The sequence below is a fragment of the Aethalodelphis obliquidens genome, unplaced genomic scaffold (genome assembly GCF_003676395.1).
Source record: "Aethalodelphis obliquidens isolate GAN/ISIS:26980383/991018 unplaced genomic scaffold, ASM367639v1 scaffold8, whole genome shotgun sequence".
NCBI classification, from domain to species: Eukaryota; Metazoa; Chordata; class Mammalia; order Artiodactyla; family Delphinidae; genus Aethalodelphis; species Aethalodelphis obliquidens.
Genome location: NW_020837952.1, coordinates 16,163,073 through 16,181,268, shown reverse-complemented (window position 1 = coordinate 16,181,268; position 18,196 = coordinate 16,163,073). Strand labels below are relative to the sequence as shown.

At 42.5% G+C, this 18,196-nt stretch overlaps 1 pseudogene; it reads left to right on the top strand.

Annotated features, from left to right (window-relative positions):
* The first annotated feature begins 3,033 nt into the window (after positions 1–3,033).
* On the top strand, positions 3,034–5,309 carry LOC113620715 (ubiquitin carboxyl-terminal hydrolase isozyme L1 pseudogene; annotated as a pseudogene).
* The last annotated feature ends 12,887 nt before the right edge of the window (positions 5,310–18,196 follow it).

Below are 18,196 nucleotides of genomic sequence, written 5' to 3'. Positions count from 1 at the left end.
AATTTTAAATAGTACTCACTATAAAAATTTTAGTAAGTCGGACATATTTATCAGGCCCTTAGAGTTTCATTCCCAACATTGGTTGACAGTAAATTAAGATGTGTCCCTTTTGAGCTGTTACTATATTTGTCATTTGAATTTAGTGGCCAATCTACCCAGCCTTGCCAGTTCCTTCAAGCTAACACAGATCTTTTTTCCCATGGCCTGGAGAGGCCACTTCAAATAATTTACCAGCTAATTCAGTCAAAGAAGCAGATCAGTAATGTACACAAGCTCATTCATTATAATCTCAGAAAAAGTCACAGGAGTATATTATAAATAACAGCACCCCAGGAGAGCCATGGAGAAAGGCTGGCTCAGAAAGTTCTCTGCATCACAGAATGTGCTCCTTCATTACTTTGTTGAGGCTTGTTCGGTCTTCATTGTATGCAACAAAGATTTCTCATAATGAGCTGGCAAATGCACTGTGGCATATTTCAAGAAAAATAATAATGGAGAGCTTCACGCTGAGGTCAGAAGCACTTTGGTGGAGGCAAAGAACACAGAGGTATCCACAGCTAGACAACAAATCAGGGGCTCAGTTCTAGTGATGACAAAAGAGTCTGATTCTGAATCATTTGAGAGACGTAAATTGCTCTAGAAAACTAGAGCCAGTTATAGACCGCTGGCCTTGAAATGAAACTGCCACTAGGGAAAATGGAAAGAGAAAAGCTTAAATATATTCCCTCAGGGCTTCCCTGGTGGCGCAGTGGTTGAGAGTCTGCCTGCCGATGCAGGGTACACGGGTTCGTGCCCCGGTCTGGGAAGATCCCACATGCCACGGAGCGGCTGGGCCCGTGAGCCATGGCCGCTGAGCCTGCGCGTCCGGAGCCTGTGCTCCACAATGGGAGAGGCCACAGCAGTGAGAGGCCCGCGTACCGCAAAAAAAAAAAAAAATATATATATATATATATATATATATATATATATTTTTTCCCTCAAAGTTCCCTAGAGCTTTTCTTTATGCCCAGGGCATTTCTGGTAGAAACAGCCTTAGGAGACAGGAGTGTTGTTTTGAAAATTACTCTTGTCTTTCCGGAACTCTGAGAAAAATATGCATTTTAGTTCTTCCACCCCTGCCTGCCTTTTGAGCAAAATTAACTTTGGAAATAGTTTCTCTCCCGATTAGCCAAATTATTTAATTTTGCTCATCTAAAAGTTATTTAAACTATTGATTCAATGTTTCAGCAATTTTAAAACTTCAAAGCCAAATTTATTAATCATTTATACCACATATATTTATCTGAGCTCCTACAGGGTACTGGAGAAATGGCCATGAAAACCCAACAAGCTCCTTACTCTTATGAAGCTTATTTTGCAGTTGGGGCAGGGAAGGGAGGGGCTACAAAAATAAAAAAATAAATGAGAAATCTATCAGATGGTACTCAGTTTACTGAGAATCAAAATACGCCAGTCTGACAGAGGGACAAGAGGCTATTCTAGATTGACTGGTCAGGGAAGTCTTCTTGAAGAGGCAACAGTTGAGTTGACGATTGAATGGTAAGAAGGACACAGCCATGCAAAGATCAGGAATAAAAAGTGTTTGGGACAAACAGCCAATGCAAAAGCCTCCCAGTAGAATGAGTCTGGTCTGTTCTAGGAACAGGAAGAAGGCCAGGTTAGGTAAGGAGGATGGATTGAATCCCAGTCCAGAAATGAGAAGCTAGGTCTCTCCTCTTGATTGCATTGGGAAACATCAAGGCAGTCAGTTCTGATCTGATTTCTGTCCCCTTCCGATATAATTTGCACTTCACTGTTAATTAACCTAAAACATCATGTTAATTGATTCAACTTCCATGCTCAGAAACCATCTTATACACCATCTGCCTGCAGAAGAAAGTTCAAATTATTTAGTTTGACATTTCCAGACCTCCAAAAACGTACACTAACCAATCTGTACAACTTTATGCCCCTCTGCTCCTCCAATAAATACTCCCCTCTAGCCAAACCTTCACTCCAACACTCCTTTCATTTTATCCTCATGATTTTTTCCTCCTGCCTTTCCCTGTTATATAGCATGACCTTTTCCCGTCTCTCAACAAAATTCGTATCAAGTTCTCAGAAGTCTTTTTGAAACTCTCAAAAGAAAATTCAACACAAAGTGACTTAAATGAAAAGAGAAATTTCCTGGCTTAAATAAATTAAATTATCCAAAGTAAAATAAACTTTAGGCGGTTTTCTCCAGAGGTTAATGACGTCATTTACTTTGAGATCACCTTGACTCTGTATGGTTCATTCTCAGGCTGGCTTCCTTCAGGAGGGCAAAACTGGCTGCGAGAGGCCTTGTACAGGCTTGGATAATGTTCCCTTAAGACTCGTGTCCACTGGGAACCTGTGAATATGGCCTTATTTGGAAATAGGGTCCCTTGATTCATCTTAATCAAGTTAAGATGAAGTCGAACTGGGTTTAGAATGGGTCCCAATCCAATGATTGGTATCCTTATAAGACTAAAGAAATTTGGATACAGTTCTCGCCCTGTGTGTCTCTATGTGAAGATGATGGCAGAGACGTGAGTGGTGCAGCACAAGCAAAGGGACGCCAAGGATTGCCTGCAACCACCGGAAGCTAGAAATGCGCAGGGGAGGGATTCTTCTCTAGAGTCTTCAGAAGGAGCACTGCTCTGTCAACACTTTCAGAACTGGAAGAGAATACATTTCTGTTTTAAGCCGCCTAGTTTGTGGTGAGTTGTTACAGCCACCCTAGGAAACTAACACAACCCATCTCTGCTCCCCGACCCACAGGGGAGTAGAGAAAGATATACCTGGTAGTTCCCAGGGGAAAGGAGCTTCTTTTCAGAAGCCTCAGCAACTTTCTCTTGTCTCCTATGCCCATGTCTGTCTGAATCAATCATGGCATCCAGACGTACTTGGAGCTAATAGACTGTCTCTCCCATTTAAACCACAAGGCAAAATGGTAGAGGGATTCCTGCCCTTCCCCCCTAAAAAAAAAAAAAAAAAAAAATAGCATTTAATTTATTTCCTTTGTTAGGAAAAGAGGTAAATATATGCTAGGAAAGGAATCAACTCTACTATTTGATAGCAGTTTGCATGACTTTGGCTGGGGGTTACAGAAAACCTGACTCTATCTGGCCTAAACATTGAAGAAATGTACTGTCTCATACAATAGGAGATCTAGAGGCAGATCAAGCTCCAGGCACAGTACAAATAGGGCTCCAGCTCTGAATCTCCCCTATTCTCCAGCCTCAGCCTTCCTCCACGTGCCAGGGGCCCTCATGAGCTCAAAAAGACTGCCAGAGGCAATCAGGGCAACGAACATCCTTTTCCTGCACAGTAGGAGAGAAAAAAAATCTTATTCCCAATTATGGAACAAAGGTTCTTCCTTTCAGACTGATTGGACCTCCTAGACCATTGCTAGGGGAAATGCCAGTCACTGATTGGCATTAAGTTTGGCTCCCTGAACAAATCATGGGGGGAGGGGAAGAAAGAGAGGATAGGATTACCATGATGACTTCACATTAGACTAATCAGGATTCTCCCTTGGAGTTTAAGATGGAGTTTGCTTTCCCTGAGGTATGTGTCCTGCATGGGAGAGGGTTTCTGAAAGATATGCAAAGAAGGGTGAATGGATGGTGGTTAGGCAACAATATTGTCCATCAAGGCATCCTTTCAAGTGCAGATCGGATCCCACCTCCTCCATGAAGCCTCCCCAGATTACTCTAACCTGAAGCAAACTCTGTGAATTCCTTCAGCATTTATTGCTCACACTGACATTTCACACTTACCTTATACTTTTTAATAATATTTTATGTACATATTTCTAATCTCCCGATCTAAATCCTTAAATTAGAGTATGTGTTACCCTCCTCTGTGTATGGGAATATCCCTCATGTATCACCTTGCCCAGAATATTTTATGCTCAATAAAAATCTGTTGCTTAATTGAGTTACTTCTAATATAAGCATAAAGAAGCAGGCAGCTTTGAAGCTTAGCAATAGACATATAGATCCAGCTCACTAATTCAATTCTTCCTTCTTCCTAATAAAAAATCTCCTCGTGCTCATTATCTCCCAGGAGTCTTTCATACAGACATATTGGTGATTCTCAGTCCTCGAATCCATCTGTACTTGATAAAATGGTAAGATTTTGAACCTAATTAAATAGTGAGAAGCACTGATAGTACATGACTTGGCTAATATTTTGAGTAAGAATCTGGACAAGATACAAAAACTAAAGTAGTGGCTGTTTTTCCTCTTCTCTGGGTTGTGCTTCCTTCCCTAGTTCGCGAAGATGCAGCTCAGACCGATGGAGATTAACCCGGAGACGCTGAACAAGGTGCTGGCCCGGCTGGGGGTCGCCGGCCAGTGGCGCTTGGAGGACGTGTTGAGCCTGGAGGAGAAGTCTCCAGGCTCGGGGGCAGCGCCTGCCTGAGCGCTGCTGCGGCTCTTTCCTCTCACGGCCCAGCGTGAGAACTTCAGGAAAAAACAGATTGAAGAGCTGAAGAGACAAGAAGTAAGCCCTAAGGTGTACTTCATGAAGCAGACCATTGGCAACTCCTGTGGAACCACTGGACACTCATTCATGCAGTGGCCAATAATCAGGACAAACTGGAGTTCGAGGATGGGTCAGTTCCGAAACAGTTTCTTTCTGAAACAGAGAAGTTGTACCCTGAAGACAGAGCAAAATGCTTTGAAAAGAATGAGGCCCTCCAGGGAACCCATGATGCCGTGGCACAGGAAGGCCAATGTCGGGTAGATGACAAAGTGAACGTTCATTTTATTCTGTTTGACAACGTGGATGGCCACCTCTATGAACTTGATGGATGGAGGCCTTTTCCGGTGAACCGTGGCGCCAGTTCAGAGGACTCACTGCTACAGGACGCCGCCCAGGTCTGCAGAGAAGTCACTGAGCGTGGGCCAGGGGAGGTCTGCTTCTCCGCCGTGGCCCTCTGCAAGGCAGCCGAATGCCCCGTGGGGGGGGGGGGCGGCACTTCGCTTTCTCTCCCCTTCCCTTCATCGCGAAAGTATATCCCTACCTATGTGGTCTGAAATGCTTCAGTACTTGTAGAGCACAGCTGTTCTCCTTCGGTTCTGCAGGTAAGCACTTACCCTCAACCTCGCCTACTCACTAGCAGAGCTCACTGTCCATTGAGCAAGCTTGGTGTCACCCTCTGATGGCAAAGCATTCCCCTCATTGTATGTCTTATACCTCAATATCTAATGCTTTAATGGCTACGTTGGTTTGTGACTGTAAGCTAAGGCCTTGGATGTGGTTTAATTGTCCTTAAAAGGAATAAAATTTTTCTGCTGCTAAGAGAGAAAAAACAAACAGGGGCTTCCCTGGTGGCGCAGTGGTTGAGAATCCGCCTGCCAATGCAGGGGACACGGGTTCGAGCCCTGATCTGGGAAGATCCCACATGCCGCGGAGCAACTAGGCCTGTGAGCCACAACTACTGAGCCTGTGCGTCTGGAGCTTGTACTCCGCAACAAGAGAGGCCGCGACAGTGAGAGGCCCACGCACTGCGATGAAGAGTGGCCCCTGCTCCCAGCAACTAGAGAAAGCCCACGCACAGAAACGAAGACCCAACACAGCCATAAATAAATAAATAACAAAACAACAAAACAAACTAAAGTAGTAATACAAGTTTCATTATGGAAGCTGAATAAGATAAAGGAAGGATGACCTCTTCAATTGGGCAGAGATGTTTTCGTCATTTTTTTCCCGTTTTAGTAACAAATCACAATTGTGCTTGCCCATTTCAACGATAGATTCTCAACAGATGCTAAGTCTAATCTAGTAGTCATGCATGACAGTTTTGAGTTCCATTACTCAATATATTATTAAATTTCTATTATCTTTGAAAATGATTACACCATGTTTAGTAGCAAAATTTTTAAGAATGAATTCTTATCTAAAATCTCAGTGATCTAGCATGGATTTTGATTATTAATTGAGGCTCGTCAACACTTTGAAGATGTCTTGAGGATATCTGGAATTTTCTCTACAAATGAATTCTAGTATTTCCAATGGTTATTATTGCTACCATTAATGAATAGTATAATGTCCTGGTCTAGATACATAACCCAAGTGATCTAAGTGGTCAACACTGTTTCAAGGAGATTTCATCTTTCAAAGGATGAAAGTAAATAACTTAAATTCTTTATTAAAAAATAGAGTTGAGAGTAAAAACGTCTAAATGAAATCACCTTATTTTCCCTCTAAGAAGGAAACGGGAGCAAGAAAATTGGAGGCACACGTTCCCAGCAACCTTTCTCTGGGTTAATGGAGGTAACAAGGGCCGCCTTTATAAAACAGATAACTAATAAGGACCTACTGTGTAGCACAGGGAACTCTTCTCAGTACTCTGTGGTGACCTATATGGGAAAAGAATTTAAGAAAGAGTGGATATATGTATATGTATAACTGATTCACTTTGCTGTGTAGCAGAAACTAACACAACATTTAAAATCAACTATATACTCCAACAGAAATAAAAAAAAGAAGACTGCCTTAATTGTGAAATGGATTACCACTCATTCCCTACCCTGAGTAAGTCTGGTCTCATTTTTAAAAAGAATTTGAACCAAGAAGAAGTTGAATTCCAATAGTGACTCAAATCTCCAGGAACATTTCATGTCTGCTGGCCATATTCAAGTCACTAGACAGAGTAAGGAAGAATACTGCCAGAGGGTTCAACACCCAAATTTCAGTTCTGAGCCCTTCCAGGCCCATCCTTTCCCTCTTGCTTTCTAATTACATATGTATTTAACTCTTCTGTAGATCAACTTCAAGAGCTTTCAGGGGGTTGGGGGGGAAAGGCAGGTGGAGAGAGAGCATTTCAAGGACAACAGGATAAAAACAGCCTGAACCTGGCTTGACAGAAAGTGTTTCCAAGGCATAAGACAAAAAAGATTCCAAATTTCCCGAAAAGAAACTGGATTGGGATATTGAGGATGAGAGCTCTGGCAGGTTACATACACGAAGGCCCTCCTTAGCCAGCAGGCACGGGGAAGCAATGAAATGTAGTGACTGAGGGACCCATCGGCATATCTGAGTCCGAATACCAGCTCCACTTCTTACTATGTGACCTTGAGAAGTTACCTAGCTTTTCCAAGCTTCAATTTTCATATCTGTAAAATGACAGTGATAACAGTTCTTTCCCTGCAGGGTGGTGGTGAAGGTCAAGTGATCTAATCCATGTGAGGCAGCTAGCGAAAGGTCTGGAACATATTAAACATTCCATGAATGTGATCTACTACTGCAATTATTAGGGGGAAGCCAGTCAGCTTGGGGTCCACTCTTGATCCTCTGACCCATGGCTCTCAGCCCACCACGCAATTTTCTACAGATGGAAGAGGCTGCTTCCCTATTTCTCACCTCTTTGCTGTCATTTTGCTTATAGAATGGTTTATGTCAAAAGAGATGAAAGTAATAATGTATCTATTCACATCACATTATCCTTATTTTCTATCGTCTCTCAGAAATGCCCTGGTATTATCGAATTAGGCACATTTTGAAGATGACATCCCCCTAGAAATAATCAAACTGAACAATTTTTTATTCCTTGATATTACCCCGGATTCTCATCCATTAATGTAACAGCTGCACTACTTTTAAAGGAGGCTGGGAACACACGTGGCAGACTTTCGGCACTTGATGACTGCAATCGTGATTGTTTACTGAATACTAATATTCTGTATGTGCTATGTGGTTTAGCATTCTAACGCCAACACTCATTCACTGCACATAATCATAAGTCTGCAGGGAGGAGAGGTATTTCTGCTCAATTCAAAATCTTTTATTCCAATTGTCTGCTGAGCCTTGTAACTCTTTATTAACACTAAACTCTCACATACTAAATTTCTGAATAAATCTAATGAAAGATAACCATTTAAAAACCTTACCTCTTGAGTACCAAACTAGTATTTCAACATTGCATAACCTTCTAACAATGGACTGCTCTTTGAAATTTGTCGCTATGTCTGAAATATACATCTGATGTGTCCTGTACCTTTAGATGTCCTCTGTATTTGAGATGTTACTGACACTGTTATTTCTCTTTCATACAGATGTCTTCTAAAAAGCAAGTATAAAACCAAACGCCTCTTCCCTTTCTCTCTAAGCTATGTCTCAATAATTCTAACAATGTCTGCATGACAAATGAAAACTTCATCGTTTACATACTTTTTGTAAATGATAAAAAACAGCTAACCATTTGGTATTATTTCTGACTAAAGTTTCAGATGTTTGACCCACATCACATCTTTAGATCTCACTTTTTATCTGAATACTTTGGTGGATTCCACTTACAGCATGTATTTATATACACCATACAAATGGTATAAAAACTAATGAAACACAAGACCACCAAACTGTGCTGCATTTAAAAAACTGTTAATATTCTGTTGAGTTGCTATATTCTGAGAAAAAATTATTTTCCAGCTTTTTAAACCTATTGCTGATTTACTACTGCTTATGTTTATTATTCTTTTTAAAAATGCTTTCCTGCTTTTTCTTCTGAGTATAAATATGATATATGCTCATTATAAGAATTCAAACAGAGCAGAAAAGCACAAATATGATATTAGAAATCACTTGAAACCCCACTCTCTAAGGACAGCCACCATTTGCATTTTGCTGAATGTGCTTAGAGTTACCTATGGATGTGTATGTGTAGATGTAATTCTACATCATGTCAAAGATCCTGGCTTTTCCAGTCAGCAGTGTTGGGACATTTTTCCATGCCAATAAAGCACAGCTCTGCATCCGTGGTTCTCATTATGTCCTCCATTCCCTTCCGGTTAAGAGTAGGATGTGTACGTGGAATGATGTGGAAACAGGTCAAAGGTTGAGCGACACTGATCTCCATCATCAGAGTTCCTAATTCTTTAACTTACCCCTTCACAATTGATGTTTGTTTCCAATGGTTCACAATTATAAATTTGTTGGGTCCCAGTGCGGAGACAGTAGTTTGAAGGGAGCCTGGGTGAGACACACTTGCTGATCTTGGAGAGCTTCCCAAAGAGGCAGGAGGCAACTGGGACTCCCCCTGGAGACACAGAAGCTGGCAGCAAGCATTTCTGAGAGCTCATTCTACCGCAAGAAACTGGTGCTGACAAGTGCCACTTTGGAGTCCTCCCTCTAACCTACTAGAAGCAGGGGCTTAACTGCCCATCAGTGGGCCAGCACCAGTCCCGGACACCCCAGCCCACCATGCTGGGACCCAGGCCCACGCCAGCAGGTGCGCAGCCATTGCACAAGCCCTGCCTGCCAGTAGTCAGCCCACCGCAACAGAAGAGCCCACGCAGCCCACAGAGGGGGCTCTCAAGAGTATACAGCTCTGGTGACCAGAGGGCAGTGTGCTGCTGGGCCCCACAGGGCATCTCCTACATAAGGCCACCTCTCCAAGAGCAGGAAATGTAACCGACCTATCTACTACATAGAAATAATCACAGAAAATTAGGCAAAATGAGGAGACAAAGGAATATGTTCCAAATGCAGGCACCAAACAACACCTCAGAACAAAAACTAAATGAAGTGGAGAAAAGCAAAGCAATCTACTCAAGGAAGAGTTCAAGGTCGTGATCAGAAAGATGCTCAACAAACTCAGGAGAAGAGTGGATGAACACAGTGAGAATTTTAACAAAGAAAATGTAGAGAAGAACCATACAGAATTGAAGAATTCAATAAATGAAATGAAAACTACACTAGAAGGAATCAACAATCAATTAGATGATACAGAGGAACAGATAGCACACTGGAAGACAGTAGTGGAAATCACCCAGGATGAACAGAAAATAGAATTAAAAGAAATGAGGATAGTTTAAGAGCCCTCTGGGAAAACATCAAATGTACTGACATTCTCATTATAGGGGTCCCAGACAGAGAAGAGCGAGAAAGAGGCAGAGAAATTATTTAAAGAAATAATAGCTGAACACTTCGCTAACCTGGGAAAGCAAACAGACATCTAGGTCCAGGAAGCACAGAGAGTCCCAAACAAGAGGAACCCAAAGAGGACCATACCAAAAGGCATATTATAATTCAAGTGGCAAAAATTAAAAATAAAGTAAGTAAATCTATCGATCTGTGTAAATCTCAACTACCAGAAGATTAAAAACGAATTCTTTTTTTTTATTTTTTTGCGGTACGTGGGCCTCTCACTGTTGTGGCCTCTCCCGTTGCGCAGCACAGGCCCCGGGACGCGCAGGCTCAGCGGCCACGGCTCACGGGCCCAGCCGCTCCGCAGCATGTGGGATCTTCCCGGACCGGGGCACGAACCCGTGTCCCCTGCATTGGCAGGTGGACTCTTAACCGCTGTGCCACCAGGGAAGCCCACAAATTCTTTTTTAAAAAGCCAGCCTCCTCTTTTTCTTTCCTCAATATATTGAACATATTGAAATCCAATGTATATAAAAACAAAAACCAGGCACCTTCACTTAGACTCTTGCATGGCTGTGGCTAGGGTTTGGTTTCTGATTCTTATCTCTACCTTGGTTCTGAATCATGTTTCAAGGTCTAAGTATAGAGATTACTGGTCTTTTATTCAAAAAGAGGGTCTGAAGGATCAATGGAAGAGAAACTGTGATATGAGACTTGATTTTATCTTGTCCCCACTTATAATCAGAATATCATTTCGCCTAGTAGTGAGTTACTACGATTATCTCATTCGGAAACAGATAGTAAAACTACTAGAACCATCAGCGAATGATTGTGTCGAACTGTCCCCTCCATTCCTCAGCCCCAGGGAAAGGGAGAAGCAACAGCGGTGTATTTTGACGAGGCGTCCTCTTATTATCTACCCACCAAAGGCCTCTCCATATTTTCCTCTTTCTCCAGCTACTTCTGACTTTTTTTTTTTTTTTTTTTTTTTACTTTTTTCGGTACGCGGGCCTCTCACTGTTGTGGCCTTTCCCGTTGCGGAGCACAGGCTGCGGACGCGCAGGCTCAGCGGCCATGGCTCACGGGCCCAGCCGCTCCGCGGCATGTGGGATCTTCCCGGACCGGGGCACGAACCCGTGTACCCTGCATCGGCAGGCAGACTCTCAACCACTGCGCCACCAGGGAAGCCCTACTTCTGACTTTTGAAGGTTATCATTTCCTCCATTTCTCGTTAAAGTCCTTTCCTATCCTTGCCCTTCTCCTCCCAGCAGAGCATGTTGCAGAGAGAAAGTCTTTTCATCTTTAGGACCCCACAATCTGAAAAGAGTGAAAATCTTTGTGAACATTTATACCAATCCTTTCATTCTTCAGATGAGGAAAGAGGGTCAGAGCCAGAATTAAAATTAGGTCTGGGACCTCCAGCCCAATGCTTCTTCTATTAGCTACGTCTGTGAAGTTAATGTTTAAGTTATGCATAGTTAGTTTTTAAGTTAACTATGGTCTGTAATGCCAGCCCTGGGGCAGTCTGTCCGGCCTGGAGAAGTCACACCCACTTCAGCAGCTGAGCCCTCTTACTGAAGGCTGTGTCTACATATGATTAAAAGTGGGGGAAGTTCCGGGCTTCCCTGGTGGCCCGGTGGTTGAGAGTCCGCCTGCCAATACAAGGGACGCGGGGTCGTGCTCTGGTCCGGGAAGATCCCACATGCCACGGAGTGGCTGGGCCCGTGAGCCACGGCCGCTGAGCCTGTGCGTCCGGAGCCTGTGCTCCGCAGCGGGAGAGGCCACAACAGTGAGAGGCCCGCGTACCGAAAAAAAAAAAAAAAAAAAAAAGTGGGGAAGTTCCATCCAGTGGCTGCTTGTCCCAGGCACCCTTTCCCCATCTCACCCAACAAAGTCTAAACCTACCATCTCCATTCCTAATCATCTACAATTCCTGCATTTCATGACTGGTAACAGGGGAACGTATGTAGCAATGAAAGGCTCTATTGCAGTGCTTTGCAGTGTTTTGACAACAAGCATCTTTGTTCAGTGTATTCTCCTCAGAGGACATTAGAATTCACTTTATTTGAATTCTCATGACATTTTTTGCCTCTCTTAGATTATTGTATATTTAAGAAAAGCGTTATTTTAAAATTAAGGTTTTCATTAAAAACTACTATTTATCTTTTCCTGTATTTTTTTTTTTTTTTGGCAGCAAATTGTGACATTTTTCTATTATTGTAGCAAGACAAATTCACTTTGGGAAGATAAATGTCACATTTTAATGAAAACCAGCTTCCTGTGTGGAGAGGAAGAGTGATCTTTAAAGGGGAACCAATGTGCATACACTTTGACATTTCTCATTCTTCTTAGCCACAACATTAAGATTTACGTTTATTTTTTAATATTGGAGAAGTTACCCTATAAATCCCATCAGGAAGATGAATGGGATACATTTGGAGCTCACTGACCCTCACAAACTAAGTCCAGAAAAAACTTCCTGACACAAGAAAAATTTGCAGTGAAATGGGAGATGAAATAAAGCAAATGAGAATTGGAACAGGGGGATGTTCTGGAAAGGGGCCACATGAGCATGCCACATAACACAGGAGAGCCACTTCTTCCATTTGAGGTTGGGAGAGGAGTGGTGAGCCCAAGGTTAAGCTATGTGGGAATTTTACCTCCGTGCATTGGCTCATGTGAAGGTGAGCTACATGCCTAAATGAGTCTTTTTTATACACATAAACTCACATCATTCATAGTGGACATTTATCTTTTCTTTTCTTTTTTTTAGCTGTCCAGCATCTGAAACTCCTTCTTAGGTCTGGGGAATTTCTTTTTTTTCTTTTCTTTCTTTCTTTTTGGCTGTGTTGTGTCTTTGTTGCCGCGCAGGCTTTCTCTAGTTGTGGTGAGCGGGGGCTACTCTTCATTGTGGTGCGCGGGCTTCTCATTGCAGTGGCTTCTCTTGTTGCGGAGCACGGGCTCTAGGTGCATGGGCTTCAGTAGTTGTGGCTCCCAGGCTCTAGAGCGCAGGCTCAGTAGTTGTGGCCCACGGGCTTAGCTGCTCCACAGCATGTGGGATCTTCCCGGACCAGGGCTCAAACCCGTGTCCCCTGCATTGGCAGGCGGATTCTTAACCACTGCACCACCAGGGAAGCCCTGGGGAATTTCTTATACTGTGAGTCATGGCTGAAAGCAGGGCCCGACCCCCACTACAGAAGCAGAAAAGAGTAGATACCACCAGCTTTTCCCATTCTCCAAGGAAAAGAGTACAGGTGTGCTCCCCTGGCTTGTTCAACCAAATGGTCTCACTCAGGTCTCAGAGGCAGGAGCAATTACCGCAAATAGGAATTCAGTTCAGCTTCAGGGACTACAGCACCCAGTGTCCAGTAACAACCGGGGAAGCTGAGGGCATGCAGCAGCTAGTGCTGGTGGCAGTGAGGTTACCAGAGGCCCAACCACTAGCGGACAGCAGGAAGCATCCTTCCCAGACTCATCCTGTGGTTGACACTGGGCTAGGAGTTTCCACGCCTCTCATATTTTCTACGTTTCTGCCCAGTTTCCCAGCTTGATTTTCTAGAAACCCTTGCTACTGAAAGTGTGGTCTGGGAACCTGTTGGGAATGCAGAATCTGGGCCTCACCCCAGAACCACCTAGTCAAAGTATAAAAGTGTAGTATAGGGCCTTGCACATAGTAGGGCCTTCATGAATATTTCTGGATGTATTATAGATATATAAAAATGTGTTTTGGGTTCAGCAAGATCAATCTGAAATATATTTCTTCAAAACATGTGTATGTGAACAGCCCTTAACCCAATGGCTGTACTCCGGAAAAAAACGTGAAGTATTGTACATAATGAATTGCATTTTAAATGCATTTTGTTGATATTTAAGAGATTCTCGTGTAAACTCATTATGCCTTTTCAAAGTGGATAATCACCCTTTCATTTATCTGTGTTGTTGACTTGTATTCTTTACAGCAGGGCACACCACAGTAAAGATTACTGCAATGAAATAAGTTGTTACTGAGATGACCACTGGAATTCTCTCCATGGCCCTCGTTATTTAGGTCCTTGTCTGTCTTTCTATGGGTTCCCTAAAATGCCAGCTGCATGTGATCTTGGTGTGTATCCATACCTAGCTGAGCACCCACGATGGATACATAGAACAGTTCTCTTTACAAAGTCAGCCAAACACTATGATTCTAAAGCACTGCACTGTATTTTGCTACCTGCAGTTACTGGACATTAAGGGCAACCTGCCCTTCCACTTGTCATCATGCCAGCCTCAAGAGCCTTCAACAGCCATCTCAAGACAACGTTGGCAGAATGCCACTAATACAGTGCCTGAGAGAACACCCAGCTCTCCCATTTTCACCTAGAAGAGAACAGCTCCTGGAAAGCAAACTTACTTTTCAAAAGCTTTGTTGAAGAAAGCTGGGGAAGTGATAGAGGGAGAATTGGAGGAGGAAGAGATGGTACAACGTTGCCATCAGAGAATCAGCCACTTCTGTTCTGTTGCTCTGTTGCTCTGTTCAGCAGAGTTTCTTAACCCTTTGAGCCTTTAGTGTCCTCCTACTTCATCTGGAGCTGGTAAGAATGTTTATCTGACAGGGTACTGTGGGCATTAAGCGTGAGAGTGGATATAAAGCACAGTCAAGCAGATAATTATTGCTCTGTAAATATTCGCTATTACAATTGCTGTATTCCTACTTCAAGATGTGAGGTCATCAACAATTTATGACGTGATCTAAAACTAGTCATATGTCATAGATTGGATGATTTTCAGTGAGACAGAATTTGATCCCCATTCTCCCACCCCAAACACCACGACTTTTAATACCTGCTCACCATAGATTTTAAGAAATACTGTGATGCAGATAAACAAAGCGCAGGCTTTGGTGTTAGATCAGGATTAGAATTACAAAACCATAAATGTTATCCCCCTTTCCCCTTCCTAGGGGTTCCCAGATTTTTATTTAGGTATCAATCCCTCCTCCCCACAACCCACATGCTGGAGGGGAAGTTAACTCAGACAGTGGACTTAATGGGCCTATGGGAAATCCCATCCCCCTTGCCAGGGTGACTGGTTCAAGAAATCAGGCCTCAGCCAATCAGGGCATTTAATCCCCTGATACAAAGATTAATTTAATAATGGACCAACGAACTGTGAGGAGAGACACAGCAGCCATGAGAATGCATCGCATCTCCTGTCACAGGAGCGTGGTTGACCACAGGCTCCAGGTGCTGCACTTTGAAATCCATCCCCTGGTTTATGGATCCTAAGGGTACTAAGACAGACTGGTTCCTGGGAGACACTGAACTCCTTTGTCAACCGATTTTGCCTAAAGGATTTCCCTGAGGCTTTGCTCACTGCATACTCACTGCACAGGAGACCTCTGGCAAGGTCTGACAGCTCTTCCAGCCTTCCCAGTTCCTTATTTCGTTTCACACTTGCACTTTCTCTTATAAAAGCTCAGCACATATAATCCTACTTTGATGTCTGCTCTTGGAGGACCCTAACACAGGGAGTTTGCTGGAGGCTTCTAGAAAATAAGCCTCTTTGCTCTTCTTAAGGTGCTGGGAATGATGCTCTTTCTTCCTCTGTATTTCATGAACATCATGTAAAGCCTAGAATTGCTCTGGTCGTTTTCCCAACAAGAGTTCTCTTCTCCAGGTTAAATGTCCCTAGATTCTTCATCATCTCCTTATGTTAAATGGTTTTTAGACCCTTTAACTATCCTGGGCATACCTAGAGAACAAAACTGTCTAGGGAAAACAGAAAATACAGCAAGAGTATATTCTCCCTTGCTTCTCATACTGCAGCATTATATGGCTGGAGCTTTTAGAGAAACTGTATGTATACATTCTTAGGAATTCGGTAGCCACCTTGACCTATTTGAAAGACTGACACATAGAATGCAACTATCAAATGCTTATTAATTCGCTCTTCAGCAGATGGAGCAGCAGAGAACACAGACTCCAGATCCAGACTGAGTTCCAATCCCAGGTTTGCCTCTTACAAGCTATGTGTTCTTGGGAAATTTATTTAACCTCCCTGAACCTCCATAACCTCCTCTATAAAGATAATTACAGCACCTACCTCATAGTGTTCTATTAATTACTTATAAAGTATTTAGAGTAGTCCTGTACATAGGAAGTGCAAAGTAAGTGTTCAATAATTAAATATTTTAAAGCACCTATCATTGCCACCAGAACTAGAATTCACAAAGGTCGATGACTTAAGCAACTCTCAACTGATTTGACTATTGTTCAATACCTTCTTCTTACCCCACATGACTTTACCTCCTGAACTCACATCTATAAATCATGATGGAATGTATTAGGCATATGTTCTTGTTTGGAAGGGAAATATTTGAAATTTCTTGTAGGTAAGCACCATAAGCCCTATGAATAAATATACATTCTTTTCTCTACTTCCTCAACTTCCAAAGTGTTTCTAAAATTCCCCTGGGAGCTCCTGTTTAATCTAAATGTAACATACATTCATTTCTCTTAGTATATATTTTGGAAGTGTTTTGCACTTATAATCAGCTTTGGGTTTAAAAATGGAAAAAGAACTCTCAGACCTTATCTTTACTCTGAGTGTAAGGCACAGTAAAGCAAGCAAATGTATCCAAGACACTTTGGATACCATTCAATTCCTATTTCTCTTGTGACATAAGGTGAAGAGGTGAGACGATGATTTACATACTCAGATAAGTGAAACTGCTAGCGAGACAAAGATTTTTGTGATTTGATTATCTGATGGTTTGCTTACAATGAGTAAACAAAGTGGTTGATTCCCTACCATTCATTCCTATTCTTTTGTTTAAGCAGTTTATAGTCCCAGAGAGTATAACATATAAATGATGCGGACTAGAGAACTAAATGCATACTTCTACACTAGGTAAGCACTGGGCCTTCTCTTGCTATGTTTTCCTCTCAAATGTCTGCAAAATGAGTAGTGTAAGCAATAGTTCTAGATTAGGAGAATTTTGCAGGAAATTATCTTTACCTGGTCTACAAAATCACACACGACAATAGTAATTGCAAATAGTGACTGATTCAGGTACCTCACCTTAATCATCTCTGGAAATATTTTTTTATGCCATTTATTCTTAATATCTGAACCCACCTTCGGTAATGTAGTATGCAAATTTTTTTTTGATAAAAACGAAACCTACATCATAGCATAAACTATGTTTTTGCTACCTTTAATTTAAGCCAAAATATCTAAAATACACAGAAACATAGTTACAAAGTAGTTTCCAGACTAATGTCCCATCATTCTTCCTCAGGAAGCTGGTAATTTTTTTTTGTAACCATCTTTACAATCTACTGAAAAGAAGAAAAGAAAAAACCCAGTTCCATTCCATATACACAGCAAAAGCCAAGCTGTTCAGAATTCCTTCTGGTTGACTGAACACCTCCAACACACACACACTCCCTGACCTTCTTCAGAAGCAAGTTTCAAAGCTTTCAGGCTGAGTTGTCCCTTTTCCTCAAAGTTCTAGCCTCTTGAACTTTTCTAAGGATTGAGTCTCTCCTTCCCCCATGCTTGGTACTCCACCAAGGAAAGTCTTGATATCTCTGGGATAACTTGGCCTTACAATGAAAACTGTAGACAAACTGATAAATAACAGCGCAAGGAGACTTTAATTAATTCACTTTCTCCCATCAGGCACTGACACATGCAGACTGTACTACAGCTAAACTCTAAATAACCATAAAATATCAGAGGAGAGGTGTAGCCTCCACGTTCCCAAGATGGCATGGTGCCGGAGGAAGCATCTGGCTGGGTTTTAGGAACCCCGTGTTCCATCCTCCCTCTGCCACTAACACACTGGTAACTTGAGGTGGATCGCTGATGATGATGTGCACGGCACATGTTCTTTGCACACCACCTTCAAATCCATCAGTACATTCAGTCAGAAGATTGCTTCCGCTTGCCCATGTCCACACCAACCCTCCCTCACCACACACACCACCATTGCCCCTGTTTTACTCTATCTTGCCATCACTCTGAGCAGAAGATAATTGCTTTACACTGTTGTGTTAGTTTTCTGCTGTATAACAAAGTGAATCAGCTCTGCGTATTTGTATATCCCCTCCTTTTTGGACCTCCCTCTCCCTCCATGCCACCCATCTAGGTCATCACAGAGCACCGAGCTGAGCTCCCTGTGCTATACAGCAGCTAATAGTATTTTTAAGCACTCTTGGTTCTGGGAATATTCAGAGCACACGCCTACTCTAAAGCCCCACCATTAATAGGTGTTTACCTAAGCAGATAAGATTTATTTTTAGCCAAAGCTGACTATAGTTGGAATGGTAAATCTTAC